The 17,769-nt window shown below is 44.9% G+C and overlaps 1 pseudogene; it reads left to right on the top strand.

The window, feature by feature from the left end:
• The first annotated feature begins 15,123 nt into the window (after positions 1-15,123).
• Positions 15,124-17,372, top strand: LOC119403508 (putative nuclease HARBI1; annotated as a pseudogene).
• The last annotated feature ends 397 nt before the right edge of the window (positions 17,373-17,769 follow it).

Genomic DNA, 17,769 nt, shown 5'->3' on the forward strand with positions numbered 1-17,769 from the left:
GAGTTCTGTAATATTTCAGTACGCTGTACCTACATGCTGCTCTGCGACTGTTACGTCACGCTATTCGCCTGGCGTGTCAAATTGCGGTCATTGTGCCACAACTGGGTAGTAGTCGTTGTGGCGGTGGTTAGTCTTGCGTTGGATTTGGAATATTCTTTTCACAAAGCTGAGTGAGAGCGTTAGTGATTACCCACTGTGCACACCTGTCATAGAAGCGCATTTTGTGATGAGTTTCGTACGCCAAAGCAAAATCCTGAGAACGAGAGATACATAGTGCACGCGTGCATAGGTCCGTCCTAATTCTCAGTGACGGCATGCGTATTCCAAAACGCATGTGACTGAGAATTTTGGCTTAATTGACAGAAGTCATTGACTTATTTTTCAGATATGTGCAATTATGATGCAGGTTAACGTTAAAATGCGGCCACAGCGGCCACATTCCAATGGGGGCGAAAGGCAAAGAACACCCATGTGCTTAGGTTCGGGTGCACGTTAAAGAACCCCAGTTGATAAATTAATTAATAGTCCCACACTACGGCAGTGCCTCATAATCATATGGTGGTTTCGACACGTCAAACTCCAGCAATTATATATTATCGTGCTTTCACGCATGCACTGTCCAGTGGTATCACGTTTGCTAAAATGTTGTAAAAATTAACCTTCGTGCTTCTTTATATTGCTTGTTGTATTGATGAGTGCTATAAGTGCTGTGTGAAACCAAAAACGCGTGCTCTAGCCAAGTATGTCAACGCCGAAAAAAATTCAATTATTGGTGTACAGTCTAAGCTGTTCATTAAAACAAGACTGTTTTGTGAAGCGGGATTGACTGTATTTATCACAAGCAGATCGTGCGCAAACGTATACAAAGAACACGAAACACACAGAAGTATGCGGCGCATCGCGCACACGCCAAGCCTATAAAAAAGGAAAAAAACGCCACACACGTTACTCAACACATAGAACAAAAACAATGAACGTCACTCGTGTGTTGCTCGCATCAATCCTAGGTACAAGTAATTGCACGCGACAGGCCGAGATCGGTAGCACTGGATAGTCTGGTCTGCTCTGGAGAGTGAGCGCGAAAGGGCAGCCGCTCTCCGTAGCAAGGAATCACGATGGAACTCGGCGTGCGCATGCGTGCGCACACAAGTCACGTGGTTGAGGAGAAAAGTTTCTCCCTTGGCGCTTGCCGCAAGAGGGCGCGACGAGTAAATCTTCCGCAAAGGAGAAGGTCGCTGCTCCGAAGGAGGAACGGAGCCCGTTCCTCCATTCTCGCTCCCTTTTTTTTAGAGTGCACTTTACATCGAGCACGGAACGGCAAGCGAGTGCGGCAAGCCAGAAAAGACGACACATGTCGCTCCAAAAAGACGCGTGCTGCTCAAATGAAACACTTCGAATTCGCATACTCTAATTTGAAATGGTACTTTCCGGACAGACATTTCGGGCTTAGTTGGAGGGTGCGTGCTTTCGGCGTTTATATTTCTTGAAAATCGGCGGGTGTTTATCGGAGTTTATATTTTTGGCGGAAATTGGGCGTTTATCCCAGTTTATTTCTCGTAAATCTCATATTCTCCGAAATTTGGAGACGCAGCGCGCAGCGAGAAAGCACTGGCCACTGGACATTGTGGAGTCTCAAAAACGACAGGGGTTCAACAATGTTACATATTTCATAGCACTGAGAGTTCGCAAAATCCCTCAGCAGCTGGTTCATGTCGTCAGTTTCAAAAAGCACTAATTGAAAAACAGGCGCATAGGTTTCGAACGCGCAGGGCAGCTCATGCTTCACATTTGGATTCAGAATTTGAACAGAGTAGCAAAACGATTCTTTGGTGTACTGGAGTTGATCGCACATGTTCCTCTCAGATGTCTGTCTCCACTTTTCGTCGACAGCAGCGTAGTATTCGTGAAAGTCTGCGACAGTCGTTAAGCGATCAGTCTCGTCAAGGAGTTCAAGGAGTTGTGACACCTGATGCGAACACCTCGGTTGGATCACGTCATTGACTGATGAATGCGTGCAAACGAAACCCGAGTATGGGATAAACTCGGTGTACCAGGGTACTTTCTGCCTCAAGTTCCTTATTGATTGAGACCGAGGCACACGAATTGGTCTTCAGAAACCTCATCTTAACGATAAAGTCGAGCACAGCTTCAGACGATGAAATACGACTCTTGAGCTTCTCACACTTTGTTCCCTTGGCTTCGTCGCTTCTTACGAAAGATAAAATGCCGCGCCAGTAGTCCAACATACCTTCTAGACCTTTATAAAAAGAGAACCACCTCGGCGGTCATACGCTTTTCCACGACTTGATGGACATGCTCATCCCCAAGCACGCACCACCAAACTTACGGCGCAGCTTCCGCGACGACTTGAACAGGGCAGGAAAGTGCACAACGAAATCATGAACTACGTTAAACGAGGTCGTCCTGATTCCATCCTCCAGAGTGTTGTTGAGTAGGTAGCACCGATCTTTGAAGTGAAGGAATGAAGCGCCTTGAATTCGGTGTTGGTGAGTTACAAGTCCTTGGGAAGCGTCTGCATGTAGGAAGCTGAGTCGGAGCATAATACAGCTACGTCGCCTAATACTGTCGACACACCGTAAACTTTAAATCGGTCAAACCAGAAGATGTATCAATGAGCGCTTACAACTTCCCCTTTCGATAAAGAACAAAATCACGTCATATTGGCCCTTGAAATCGGAGTTTATCGGATAAATCTGAATTGTCAAAAAGTTTACCGGCGAATGTTTATCGGACTTTTTCGGATAAAACCGAAAACACGGAGCCATAGTTATGGGACATCATTCGGAATCAAGCGTCCCTTCTGCGTCATGTGCTAAACAGCTTCACAGGGCATCACAGTTCGCAGAGTGGAATGCCTTAAAATTTTCCTAATGATTGAATTTTTTCTATACTTGCCAACGTAGGCTGCTTCTGGAAAGCTGCGACAGCAACTTCGTGGCAACGCTTCCGTCAATTGTAGATGGAACCAAATAGTTAATGCCCCACCTAGCTTAGGTGAACCTTAAGAGCCACTCTGCTCGATCTCATTTTATTTCAGAGTATTGCCAAAGTGCCCAATCAGCTTTACTTGTCCCCTAATCAATAGAAATAAGTATCAAGCAAGGCCGTTCTGTCCTTTACTCAACCGTCTACAGACGAATGGCGTAGCCAGGTGTTGGCACACCGGGCCTGTGCCTTGTCCCTGATTTTTTTTCTGCCATGGGATACAGAGCACAAAATTATATTCGACCACATTTACCTGCCTGGGCCCCATGTGGATCAAGGGCTTGCCCCCCCTCCCCCTAGCCAAATTTGTGCCGACGCCACTGCTACGGACAAATTAACTCACTTCAAACGGCGTCATTTGAATGTCTGCTGCAAAATCCTTGCCAATCAAGGTGCAGAATCAGCCAAAAGAAGCACTGATGTCCATAGAAATTCCACATGAATGAATTAATTATTTAATTAATTAATGAAAATCACACCATCTCCCGCTAAAGGGGACCATGAGGCGATGCGAAGCAGTGTTTCGGCATGTAGAGCCCGCGTTTCAGAGGGGGAGTGGTGAGGGGGAAAGGGGAGAGGGGGAAAGGGGAGGGGGAAATCGAGGGGTAGTGGAAGGGGAAAGGGGGAGTGGAGAGGGGTAGTGGAAGAGGGTGGGGAAGGGAATGGGAGAGAGGAAGTGGGGAGGTGTGAGGGGGAGAGTGGAGAGGGTTCGCGCATGCGCAGTAAGGGGGTCACGCCGCACACCACCACCACCACCACCACCACCACCACCGGATTGCACTCCGTTATAAGATGCTTCACATCTAAAAATACACGCGGAGTCTTGGAGTTATGGAGGTGGCGGCCGGGCACCGCCTACCATCCCTCCCTAAAACATACATTTTCACTTTATTAAAGTTTCTTCTCTCTCTCTCTCTCTTTTGTCTAAGTGATTCGTAAGCGTAGATAATTACACTAGGTTGCGGCCTTATCTAAAACGTTGTTTCTAGGTGCCCCCGGCATGGCATCTTTCAAATTGTTTCCAATGTTCGCCAATGTCTAGAATGGCCCCAGAGCAGCCGCATCACGCTATCGCCGATGCGTGAGTGTAGAATTTAACTGTGAGAAATTGTGAATTTTTCTAATGTGTACACTCGTCTGTGTCGGTTTTATATTTTGTCCTATAAAGGGCCCTTATACGCGTGAGCTCTTCTCATCATCATCATCAGCATCAGCCTGTCTGCGCCCACTGCAGGGCAAAGGTCTCTTCCATGTTCCGCCAATCAACCCTGTCCTGTGCTTTCTGCTGCCACGTTATACCTACCAACTTCTTAATCTCGTCTATCCACCTAAGTTTCTGTCTCCCCCTTACGCGTTTGCCATTTCATGGAATCCAGTCAGTTACCATTAATGACCACCGGTTATCCTGCCGACGTGCTACGCGCCCTGCCCATATCCATTTCTTCTTCTTAATTTTAACTATCCCTTACAAAAATTTGTACCAACCGTCAATAGACAGTTTATTGGGAAAAGTCGATAGAACCTACTGACGGCATATTGAAAGTCGTTAGACCGTCTTATATACCAGCAACCAACATTCCGTCGACTATTGGCCACCGATAACCAATAGAAATTTCCTTAATAACTTTCAATAGACGCTAAAGGAACGTTCAATTGAAAGTTGTTTGACCGTTTTTAAACATCTTATATACCAGCAACCAACATTTAGTCGACTATTGGCCTCCGATAACCAATTGAAATTTCCTTTATAACTTTCAATAGACGCTAACGGAACGTTAAATTGAAAATTACACTGTTTTTAAGCGTCCTAAATACCTGTTACCAATGTTTCTTTGACTATTGGTCATTGAAGCTTGGTTGATGCATCTTGCCTAATAGAGATTACTCTTACTTTAGGAGAGCGGCCGAATGTAAATGCAGGCCCTTCTGTTCTACATGCCCTAGTCAACCTAGCTTGCGTTACAGAAGGGCCTACACTTACACATGGCCATCGTCCCAAAGTGGGATGGTCTCAAGCAGGAAATATAGCTGTAATAAATGTTGCTGTAATGTGCAATAAAGCTTTTCATAATGTAGTTCTTCAACACACCACATGCTTAAAATTGTATTAGGTACACCAAGTTTACTGTAAACATTAAATTATATGTAAAGTCCACAAATGTTCACAGAGGAAATATTTTGACAGTGTGCCAGCACATCTGAGTAAACATTTAACTATAGTGATGCCTGAAGTTAGTGACTGAAGTTCTGACGCATGTTAGCAAAGTTCCTGTCCAACTGACCAAAATAAGTGAACACAACTTTCAAACAATGATGTTTATTTTTTAGCACAACACGTGTTTACATCTATAAATATTAGTGTCTTGATAGAGCACAGAACTTCGAAAAAGGTACTTAATATGTAAACTGCCTACAGCGTGGCAAAACGACAATACTACTAAGGAAAAGATCACTTGCATAAATAAAAATTACTTGTAAGATAATCAGGTGTATATATACAAGGGGAAGTCAAAAAGTAAAGCGACTTTTGCTATCTCTCCCACTAGGGTTTGTTAACACTGCTACACTCGGCGGCAACTTTTCTTGACAGCACTGTGGAAGCCACAGAACCGAAACGCATGCCTGCTACTGCGCTAAAAAATAGTACTTTAGTTTGCTGATAATTTTCTCATTTGCCTTGCTGAAATAAATGCTGCTTTATTTATTATGAGACTGAAACAGTGGCGGAAAGTCATAGGTAAAATACAGTTATTGCTCACTTTGCAAGAATGTCGTCCAGTTCTTTCCATTTCATAGACAGCACCACCTTTTCAGCATGCCCGTTTTCCGAAGTAAACAAGGTGTCCATGACGTAGTGAGTCAGTGTGCAGCCGCAAACGCATTGTTTAGTTCTCCAAGAAAAATATACTCGTAATATAACACTACAACGTACACTGAACAATCAAAATGTCTCTCCCATTCACATTTCTCCTGTATATTTTTTTAAACGCGTGAATGATGCGAGCAAGCAAAACCGAAATCAGCCGCAAGCTGCTGTACTACTTGCAGAGCCACAGAATGTGCGGAAGCCCCGGCTCCGTAGTCTTGGCTCCACTGTCAAGATAAGTTGTCGCCGAGTATAGTATCCAGCACTGTATTAGTGTCTGAAACACTTCTCTGGAATGTGTCACTCTTATTCCTGCTTTAGTCAGAGTGTAGCAGACCGTTAAACATGGCTGCCCCATTGTCAATCTTCACCAGGGAGGAAATGAGGGCAGTGATTCGCTTTTCGCTGCGGAAGGTGATAAACCTGCAGAAATTATTCATCGAATGCAAGCACATTATAGCGACATTTGTTTATCACGAAGCAAGATCTCCAAATCGATAGTGCATGTCGAACAAGGACTAACTATGTGTCATGGAAAGATCGGGCAGGCCATCGACATTTGAGGGTATCATGATGGGAAACAGACAAATCACAGCAGACGAAATTGCCAATACTTTACATATCAGTTTTGGTTCAGCGTATTCCATCGTACAAAACAGGCTAAATTTTTCTAAAGTGTGTGCAAGGTGGGTCCCAAATGAATTATCAGCACATCATAAGGCACCAAAGTTTTGACATCTCTCTCGTAAACATTTGACCCGTTATTGTAGTGAGGGAGATGGGATTTTTTTAGAGCAAATTGCTGCTGTATATGAAACTTGGATACATCATCACAAACCTGAAGGTAAAGCTGCGAGCATAATTCAGAAACACTCATCACCAGAATTTAAGGAATTTGAACGTCAACCATGAGCTCATAAGATTATGCTAACACTATTCTGGAACAAGGACGGTGTCGTAGCCATTCATTTCACCCCAAGAGGCGAAACTGTGAACAGTGTGAACTAATGTGATGTGTTGCAAACGAAACTGAAACCTCCAATCAGATCCAAATGTCATGGAAAACTGCGAAAAGGTGTCATCCTGCAGCAAGATAATGCTCGGCCACATTCTGCCAAGTGGACTGCCAAAACAATAAAGAAGTTGGGTTTTGGATGGCTGGGACACCCACTACACAGTTCAAACCTGGCTCCAAGCGATTTTCATATGTTTGGACCGTTGAAAGAAGCACTCGGGGGAAGAAGATTCGCTATTGACGTAGAAGTCATGATGCTGTGCAAAAATGGTTACAGGTGCAACCCAAAATCTTTTTTCGGACGGAATCAAAAAACTTGTGAAACGTCACACAGAATGCGTTGAAGTGCAGGCAGGTAATGTAGAAAAAATAATGTATGCTTCAGTTTTCTATCATTAGAATAAGTGTACTGTTTCTCAAATGTGCCTTTACTTCTTGACTTCCCCTCATACATAGTAGTTAACAAGTAAACTATCTGGAACCATAAAAAAATTACATTAGAGGCATCAGAAGTTAAAAAAGCATATTGACGCTGTTGACAGTGCACATACACAACTGAAAAAAAGGAAAGGAAAGTAAGAGAGTGTGATAACATTTGTAAAACGTATGTGCTGTAAACACCGCCAAATTGCATGATCACAATCTTGCCCAAGGCTTATTTACAGCTCACTCTATGTAACTGTGTATAAACTTGCGCATTACAAAATCACAAAATTTGACAAGGTAGTGTAATTGCTGTTAGATTAACTTAACGTGACTGTTCATACACTTGCACATTACAAGATCACAGCTCTTCACTGCTGGTTGCACAATCCATCTTCAGCTGCCCAGGCGACTCTGGTTCCTTCGACAGAAGTGGGGCCACGGTGTTCCTTCTCTACAGTAGATTCATACCCGGAAGCCTAAAACAAAAACAGGAATAATGACCAAAAGTTTCACAAGAAAGGATGTAACATACAGTATGCTCCCGTCATGCTGTAATTTTCTTAGTTCTGTGTGGATATAAATGCAGTGCACGGCCAACATATTCAATAAAATCTGACTCCACACAATGATAAATGAAAAAAGGGCATGCTGAAGAATAAATGCAACAAAAAGTGTATTGTGGCAGAACTTTTTATGCATTTGATATCAAAGATCTGAACTTTACCCTTTTTAGCTCACTCATGCACTAGCGCAAAGCTACAGCTCTTAAGCAAAGATGCCCCCTGTGAGCTGTACGCATTGACCATGTGTAATTAAAAGTTAAATTCTGTTCTTGCGGCCAAACGTGTGCATGAGTGCATCCACACAGGTACATTTGTATTTCTGTAGATATACTATGATACTCATACGATGTGTTTCTTAAAGGGAATGCAATGCAATATGCATCATATGAAATTTTATTTATTGCACAAAAGCACAATACCACTGCACATACATGACGGTATGCACATTCATCATGCATCCATTGCAGGTAACATCTAAAATTAAATTACGTGTTAACTTGTGAATACAACTAATGTAGCTTTTTTCAGGCTGCTCACAATGGGATGATTATATAATGTCAGAAATTCAGTTCGCTAAATGACTATTGTGTACTGCCAAATAGTGGTCATTAGTTTCCATGATTCTGGTTGGCTAAAAAAGGCAATACTCCTCACCAAAGCAGCACAGGCCGTGTGGGGAAAAAGGTGGAAATGCTAAGACTTACAAGGCATCAATCCTGAACCACATACCATCACAATAAAGCACGCAAGCTTTAGCAACCCCCGGCACCCAGAATCCTGGAAGCTACTGACCGCAATTTAGCAATACACAATAAGCATTCGGTGAAACTGGTGTTTGAAGTTGTATAATTGTTCCAATGCCAACAGCTTGAAAAAAGGCAGTCTAGATCTGTTGTGTGTTCACATAAATACACTGTCTAATTTTACATTTGAGCAGCAACACATACATGACTTACGCATGCGTACCATGAAGTATGCATAACTTTATTGAGTTTTCACCAATAAATAAAATATTCATATGCTGCACATACCACAGACCCCTTTAACATCTGTAGAGTATGCCTAGAAAATTTACTATATCAGATAGACCGTTAGCCTTGTCATCATCAGAAAATGTCATTGGAGGTGGTGCTACAAACTGTGTTTTATAATGTTCGTACACGTAAAGGTATTTAGCGAAGTTTTTACGCCAAAGCGGGGCGACGCGCATACAATTCTTAATAACGAGAACAAAATCATTAAAGCTAAATATGGTGGAAACAAGCAGAATGAAATAAATTGTGCTCGAACGCATGCCCTAATGCTCAACCTAGCGCTTGCACTGTTAAGATAAGGCTATTCGGCCACACATAGACAAGGATCCGTTCGACTACAGTTCAAGTTTAACTAACGGCTCAACAGGCACGGGTGCCGGCCGCATCAGGCAACCTATCGTTACCTATGTTGCGGGTGAATTAAAACGTCGGTCCGAATTTAACTAAACTGGCTGTATTAACACCTAAGCGTAAGTGCAAGCACACGCATTAACACGAATACCACGGTAAAGACGTGCCTTTGCGGATGCATACACATACACACGTTTAGTCACACGCAAGGAAAACACGTCCCTGACGGTAGTCACATAACGATCCTGTAGCTGTTGAAAAGAGGACGCGCAGCGTATGGAACTTTCTTAGACACGTTCACTTTTTTAGCGCTGAAAACGAACAAGGAAGCGAAAAAAAAAAAAAAACGCGGACACCGCGTCATTCTTTTCCGACCTTGTTCGTTTTTTGCGCTAGAAAATTCACCATGAATTACCAACATGCTCAAGCGTACGCGCTTTAGACACGGTCGACGCTTACACGCAGGCGCCGTCCCCGCCCTACAATTATTAAACCAAAATAGTGATTCATCGCAAGCAGCCCCCCCCCCCCCTTCCAACACCACTGCCGACAAAGGAGCGCGCCACCACAACTCTGTTCAAATCCCCCGCCGAAACACAGCCGCGCATGCGCACACTTTACACTCCAAACAACAAGAAAAAGTTCCGACTTTTTGCCTTGATCCTGATGAAATGGTACACACCAACAGGCTCGCTACGTTAACAACAGCTCACTTATCGTCTACTAGTCAAGAAAAACATAGTTAACAGCGTTATTATCCCGCTCACGGTGTAAACAAAGCGCTGACAGCAGCAACGTTCACGTACGTACCTGTTTTCGTTCGGCGACGGCTCAACGATATGAAGCAGCAGGTCTTCGCTTGAGTCTTCGTAGTAAGCAGCACTGGCAGAACCCACAACACGAGCACAGAGCGCAAGCACCATTCACACAAGAGAAAATTCAACTTCAAACTCGGCCCTTTGGGAAGCGGCATGGACGCGACGAGCAACAAACAAGCAAAGGAATCTTCAGCCCCGCAGACATCAACGGGTCCGCATTCGTGCACCATTATTTTTTAATCCAAACTAAAAATATTCATTCCTGCTTGTAAATACTTAGAAAAACATTTATGTAAATACAAAATATATTTGATGCGTACAATGCCTCGACTTTTGCAAAAAAAAAAAAAAAATTGGAATGTAAGCGCGCGAAATTTGAAATGTCTGGTGCAGCTACAGGGAACGTTATTTTGAACAAGTGAGCAAGAACGCTAATAATTGCTACAAAACGTATATATCTTGTGAATTAAAGTTATTCAATTGGTGCACACGTATACACGCGAGGTTTTAATGTAGTGATTCATAGTCCTTATGTCAAACTAAATAGATACCAAATACAACTTTTATTCAGACAGTGGTACGAGAAAAAAAATACTCGGGGGTCTGAGCACGGTGCATGAAAACTTTACACGTAATTTGTGTGTGTGTGTGTGTGTGTGTGTGTGTGTGTGTGTGTGTGTGTGTGTGTGTGTGTGTGTGTGTGTGTGTGCGCGCGCGCGCGCGCGCGCGCATATATTATGAGACGATATATATATCCGCCACGGTCCAGTGGTTATGGTGCTCGACTGTTGACGCGAAAGTCACGGGATCGAATCCCGGTCGCGGCTGCCGCATGGATCATCTCATTCATTTTCATTTATTAATACTGTCAGCCCTGTTGTAGGGCTATTACGTACAGGAGTGGAAGGTACATTGTAATATTATCATGCACTGAATGTACGTAGATTATGCATTATTATATAGATCCCCGGGCATATATACATGCATATATATATAAAGGTTAATATAAATAAATAGACAATCGCAGACAGAATGTACAATTGATGACAATGAAGTAAGAACATGACCGTCACCAAGGGCGTATACCACAGCTTCTTTTTTTTCAGGGACGGGGGGAGGGGGAGGGGTCGAAGACCTTTACGTCTGTTTGTATATGAGCGCGTACAAAATGCAAAATGTAAAAGTTGCGGTGCGTGGGCAGTGGCGTAGGCAGAAATTTGTTTGTTTTTTTTTTTGGGGGGGGGGGGTGCGCCCTTGATCCGACATTGAGTCCGGGCAGGTAGGTGTGGTAAAGTGTCATTTTGTGAGCTGTATCCCATCGAAGAAAAAAAATATCGAAGGAGGGGGGGGCACGGGCCCGATGTGCCACCCCCTGGCTGCGCCACTGGCGTGGGGGCCCGGTGGGGGAGGCGCGTACACACATGGAAAATGTAAAACTTGCAATGCTTGGGGAGGGGGGGGGGGTTAAACCCCCAGCACACCTCCCAGGGCTACGCCACTGAGATCTTTTTAACAAACATTATTTTCACATTCTTTAGAGAAATTGTCTTTAGACTAAAGTAAAGCAACTTTCTTTAGAGAAATTGTCTTTAGACTAAAATAAATCAACTTTCTTTTAACGGTATGTTAATAGAACGTGAAAGTCCATAGCCCGTCACTAAAGTTGGTAGATCGTTGGTTAATCGTTTAAAGACCGTCAATGTCCATTTTTGTAAGGGATGATATCCTTAACCCCCTTTTGTTCGCTGACCCACTCTGCGCTCTTCCTGTCTCTTAAAGTTACACCTATCATTTTCCTTTCCATCGCTCGCTGCGTCGTGCTCAATTTAAGTTGCACCCTTTTAACACGAAAGTGTTTTATGCCGGGGTCCACCAAGTACATCCGTCACGGATATGACGTTATAAAATGGACGCCAGCGGGTGAGAAAGAAAAAACCAAGAAAAAGATACCCCGCTGGGAATCGAACCCACGACGTTGCGGCCGCGACGGCAAGCGCCCGACGCTCTACCGACTAAGCCAACTCGGGAGATGCTAGGCACGGCGCGAACGCGCCTTATATCTTTCACACGTTCTCTTTCGCGGCGGGCGGAGCGGGGCGGTGCCGCCGTCTGTGAGAGGTGGAAAGAAGTAATGTTTCACGATCGACACTTACTAGCGCTTACTCCGAGATTGCACGTGATATCGGAGGTCATGGTTAAAGCGTCTCGATACCAGAGAGGTAGACTGGCCGCGCTGGCGTCGCCGAAGCACCCTTGACGCAGTTACGTTCTTTGCCTCTGGATTCGTGTTAGCGTGCGTCGGCTCATCGGAGTAGTGCAGCTTCCACGTGCACGAACGGGATTTCTCTGCCGCCGACTGCTTCAAATGCGAGAGCACCGACTAACAAAACTGCTGCAATATGCGTTGCAGAAAGGACGCGATTTCGACGGGCGAATGTCGTGCCTTGGTGGAGCGAGAGTAGCGCCTGCGAGACAGAGGCCAGCGGGACGCACGCGTTTGCGGCTCAGGCTACGAACCTCTACCTCCCGCGTTGCTGAAGTGCAGTGTGTGTTATGTATGCATGAGCACAGGCGTTATTGGCTACCCATTACTAGAAAGCGCACACCGTGCCGTTTCTCTCCTTAATTGACGACGCTTTGAAGAAGTGCATACCGGGTACCAGTGTTGATTATGAGCTTGTTGATATCATCCTTACGCGCGATTCACGATTCGCTGTGTCCAAAGATATGTTCACACCGTCAGCTACCTCAACGGTTTTATCATGATCAAGGGCGTTAGTCGTCGCGATAGAGACATGCTGTCAACATGGGTGCATCCACGTCAAACGGTGCTATAGCTGCCAAACACGAATAGACATTGTACAAGCTCTCATATATCATAAGCACTACTTCTGTGAAGACACGTTTCACTTTCGTGTTATACCGATTCCTATGACGGAGGGATCAGCCATGTTTTTTGCTAGTCTCCAGGTTTCTGCTCCTTAGGTAAGCACCGATAAGCTACAGCTGTTATATGCCTTCCTCTTGAGGGATACTGGTAGAATACCATTCATGATTTGATAGTGCTTACCGAATGAGCCCCATCCATTATCAAATCATGAATGGTATCATGAAACTCTTCTATGCCAACTCAAATAGAAAACGGTTCGTCCATCTTTCGTTCTGCTACGCAAGGCGATCGTCGCCTTGAAGAATTAAATGTATCAAACAAAAGAAAACTTCACGACGGTCGGTTTTGTACTGATGCCCCTACGCTTCAAAAGGGAGTATTTGAACCACTGGCCTTAGCATCCACGTGTGCAAGATGTTCATATATCTGAACCGGGTCAATGCGTTGTACCGGCAGTGCAAAAGAAATCGCTTCCTATAAGGTCTTAATGAAATATATCGAGGAGGTACATGAAAACGCCGCTCTAGGACAGGATGTAAAGCCGACACGGAGGAATCTAATCACCTCGAAAATTTGGACATGGCGCAAGTTTATTTCGAAAACTCGCGTTGCGGTGGTTGAGGTGTGAACATTTTGTGGGGCCTTTCAAGACACTGAAGAATGCTGCATAAAAAAAAAAAACATTAAGGCAGATCTCATGCATGGCAGGCATTCGCTTTAGGCGAAGCACTGATCAAGTAGCTGCATGTTCCGCAGTTTTGCCATGCCTTAAGACGTGTATGGACTGCAGGAGACGGCCAGATCTGAGCCTGAGCAGTCAATCCATGGCAAGGCCCAGCAGAGTCGGTCAGCGTCCACGCCCAGCCGCGGGTACGGTGGCTAGAGTGGGAGGTGTCAGCATCGGAGCACAAGAGAAGCAACATTTTTCAGGACCTTGCGGCGGCGTTCCTGTCGGCTCCAAGGTGCCGCTCACGCGCTGGCTTCGGTCTTCGGCGGGTATTTGGTATGCACGCGAGACGCCCATTCTGTCCGGGACTTTTTACGGACCACACTAACCATATAAAGAAAAATAATTTTCGTTATTGGGCAAACATTAATGCAGCTGGCCCAACGTGAACTTTGGTAATTGCACCGTACTGCTTTAGCTTTTGATGCAGTTCAACGCTAGAAAAACATCACACCGCGGCTTATGCAGTGGGTAGTCATTTACGGCGGGTTAGTGCCGTTTCTATAATTTAGATGACTGCGATGCGGTGTCGTTCGTATTTCTGCCGGGAGTGTCTTTCTTGGTGCTTGAGCTACAGGCGCTTCTCCGAATGGTGTCGGCAGCAAAAGCATCAGCGCTTGAAACGGACACCGTGAGTGAAGTAGCACTCTTTCATTCCGCTTCCATTTCTTTTCTTTTTGAAATTAAAGGGGGATTTCTAGGCACCGATGTTTGAAGCTGAGCGCAAAAAGAGAGCGAATGGGAATTCAGATTTGCAATAGAAAGTACGTGCAAAGATTAGCACGTGTGCATGCCAGCAGAGATGATCAGGAAAAAGAATATTCGCTGTTAGTGAAATAATTCAGAAAGCTCTATACGCATATTTACTGACATTATGAACTCTCCAAAAGGCAGCGCAACTTGAAATGCAATGGATAATTAATAATGATTGAAGGTATATCCCCGGAAACCATGAATTCAGTGCTGTGCAAGCTAATCATATTGAGATAGAAATTCCTTGATAGGTATTCACTATACTGTAAGATAGTGCAGGACTGATCGCCGGCAAGCCCTCGATCGAGAGGGCCTCACTTAGAAGACGGCGCATAAAAGCACGCATGGACGAGCGCAAGTTTGAGAGCCGCATTTCTAGCAGGTCGTATCGCGCACGACAACGTCGCCACCAAAATCTGCTGACAGATAACAAGCTTCGCTTCCATAAAAAAAGTGTCGCATCTCTCAACTTGAGGTACTTAGGCCCGTATTCACAAACGCTCCTCGACTCGAAACTCGACTTCAAGGGATCCTTGAGGACTGTCCGCGTTGCAGAAATCACTCTCGACTCGAAACGCTCCTCGAATGGAGAGAATCTTCAGTGTGCTCCTCGATAATCTCGAGGTAGGTCAGAAGCTCCCTTGAGCGCTCCTCAGAACAGTTTGCAGGCAAACATGGCAGACGTACCATCACTTGACTGCTTTTTGAAATCTTTTCATGTTCATGATGTTTCCGACGAACTTGCAAGCGAGTCAGATGCCACGAATTGTGTGCCTAGGCACTGGTTAAGGGATCGCTTGAGCCCTTTAGAAGAGTACAGTGACACGGAGTTTCTCTCAAGGTTTCGCTTTGCGAAGAGCACCGTAGCAAGTCTCCTGACATCTCTCCCGCTCAAGTCGAGCACGGACAACGGCGGTCAGCCAGTGCCTCCCACAATGGAGCTTCTCATTGCGCTGCGCTTTTACGGCGCAGGTACATTCCAAGTCGTCTCTGGAGATTTGATAAATGCGTCACAGCCCACAGTCAGCCGTACTGTAGGGCGCATCTCACGGCTCATTGCAAGCTCCCTCTTTCCTACTGTTGTGAAGTTTCCTCAGACTTCTGGAGAATGCAAGGAAGCGATGAGAAAATTCTGCGAAATCGGAGGGTTTCCAGGCGTTGCAGGGTGCATCGATTGTACTCATATTCGCATAAAGAGCCCCGGCGGACCAAATGCACAGGTATACAGAAATCGGAAAGGCTACTACTTCTCGATAAACGTGCAGGTAAGGTCTCTGCATGTCGTTCTATTTTTATCTGCTGAAGCGCATGGTGAGACTGCATTCTAAAAGGACAGACAGACAGTCAGGCAGGCAGGCAGGCAGGCAGGCAGGCAGGCAGGCAGGCAGGCAGGCAGGCAGGCAGGCAGGCAGGCAGGCAGGCAGACAGACAGACAGTGAACTTTATTGGATCCTGAGGAGTTACTGACAGGACCGCCGAAAGGGGTCCGTCGTAACCACTGGCCTCACCAAAGAAAATCCTTTTTTTGTTGTGCGCAATACGTTTGAGGAAAAAGTCTCATAAGGAAGAGCGCACATTTACAGCAAAATTGTTGCTCAGATGGAGGGTATATAATATCCGGTGCGCAAGGAAATGAAACAACACAGAGAATGAGCAAAGGACGGGGTCTGTGCAAAACAGCTCATTCACAAAACAGCTCATTGTCTGAGAAGTTAAAATGCGGAGTACTCACACACTCGGCAAAACGTTTTTCTCAAGTGTTTTGCACACACACACAAAAAAAGAAAAAGGTTGTTCCTTTTTAGAATGCATTACCACTCAGCCCAAGTAGACGTCATGTTGTTTGGTCAGATGTCACCTGTGTGCATTAAACAATCTTAGACTGAAGCTATATCGACATTTTAAGTTGTCGGGATAACATACTTCGATTATTCTCGGAAACTGAAAAAAATCACACATGCTTGTGAAATATTTTCTTCTGCTAAGTTGTCTTCATGTGAATAAGCATATCCAGAGCAGCGCAGTTGTGAATTTTCGCTTACTTCGCAAAGTCTGTCCTTCGATACGGAAAACATGTGATGTCAGTTTATTGTACGCGCCATTTCATGAGAAAGTTGTTGAATTACTGAATCGCTTAAAATTTTAGAGGCTACATAGAAGGCTTTTAAACTGGCTCGCACCCTGACCGGAACACGTCTTTAACTTTTTTTATCGTGTTTTGATAGTTGAGCCAGTTCGCGCTACAGCCATACTGATTTCTTCATGTTTATAGGCCATCACTGGGCCTCAACTTCAATTACTGGATGTTGTGATCGGCTGGCCGGGATCTGTGCACGACAGTAGAATTTTTGACAACAGTTGAGCAAGAGTCCTGTTCGAGACCGAAAGGCTACCTGGTGTACTGCTTGGCGATGCAGGCTATGCTTGCACATCATTCTTGATGACGCCGTTCTCCAAACCAGGACCATCAAACAGCCCCGACGCCCGGTCTGTCTCACTACAAAGCATAAATAATGCCATGACCGTTCTGGCCGCATCCGTTGCCACGGCAGGGCTTCCTTAGCTAGCATATTATTGTTTCATATCTAATAATGACAAACCGGTTGTTTCATGCAGGTACCAAGTTGCCCACAAACGAACACGGAACACAGTGGAGCGAGTGTTGGGTATATGAAAGCGACGTTTTCCGTGTGTTCACATGGAGCTTCAGGACCGGCTTGACAACACGCCGCTTATAATCACAGCGTGCGCTGCTCTCCACAATGCAGCCTGCATGCGTAACGAGCCATGCCCTCCCATCATATCGTTTCCAGCTACACAACAGCCACAGCAGCCGCAGCGGCATCTGCCCCTGCTGGCTCCCGTTGATACCTTAAGCGGCAGCAGAGCACGTGCTCGTCTTACCGCGAGGTTCTTTTCGTAAATACTTGTAGTTTTATTCTTTTTTTAGATTCGTATGCACAGTGTAGTTAATTTTATCATTACACTTTTATGTTGTTTCTTTGCTTAAACGGAGGCTTTTGTTTGAACATATGAGTCTATGTTTTATTCAATATATTCCACGTCGCATGTACTTCTTCGCGTCACTTGAACGCGGCCCTGTTGTAAGCTGTACAAGGGCAGAAAACAAGTAAAAACTAGTTTCAAAATTTCAAATGTCTCATGTTCGACAACCATTCTCTAAAAACTACACTTCGTACACACCCTCAATGAAATGGTTCTGGGAGCTTAATGTAGATATAGCTGCCCCTGCTTTATGGCTTTTTCAAGCTGAAGCAATTCCAGATCAAGCTTGTTTTTTTTTTTTCTCTTGATATCGG

The sequence above is a fragment of the Rhipicephalus sanguineus genome, chromosome 8 (assembly GCF_013339695.2).
Source record: "Rhipicephalus sanguineus isolate Rsan-2018 chromosome 8, BIME_Rsan_1.4, whole genome shotgun sequence".
NCBI lineage: Eukaryota > Metazoa > Arthropoda > Arachnida > Ixodida > Ixodidae > Rhipicephalus > Rhipicephalus sanguineus.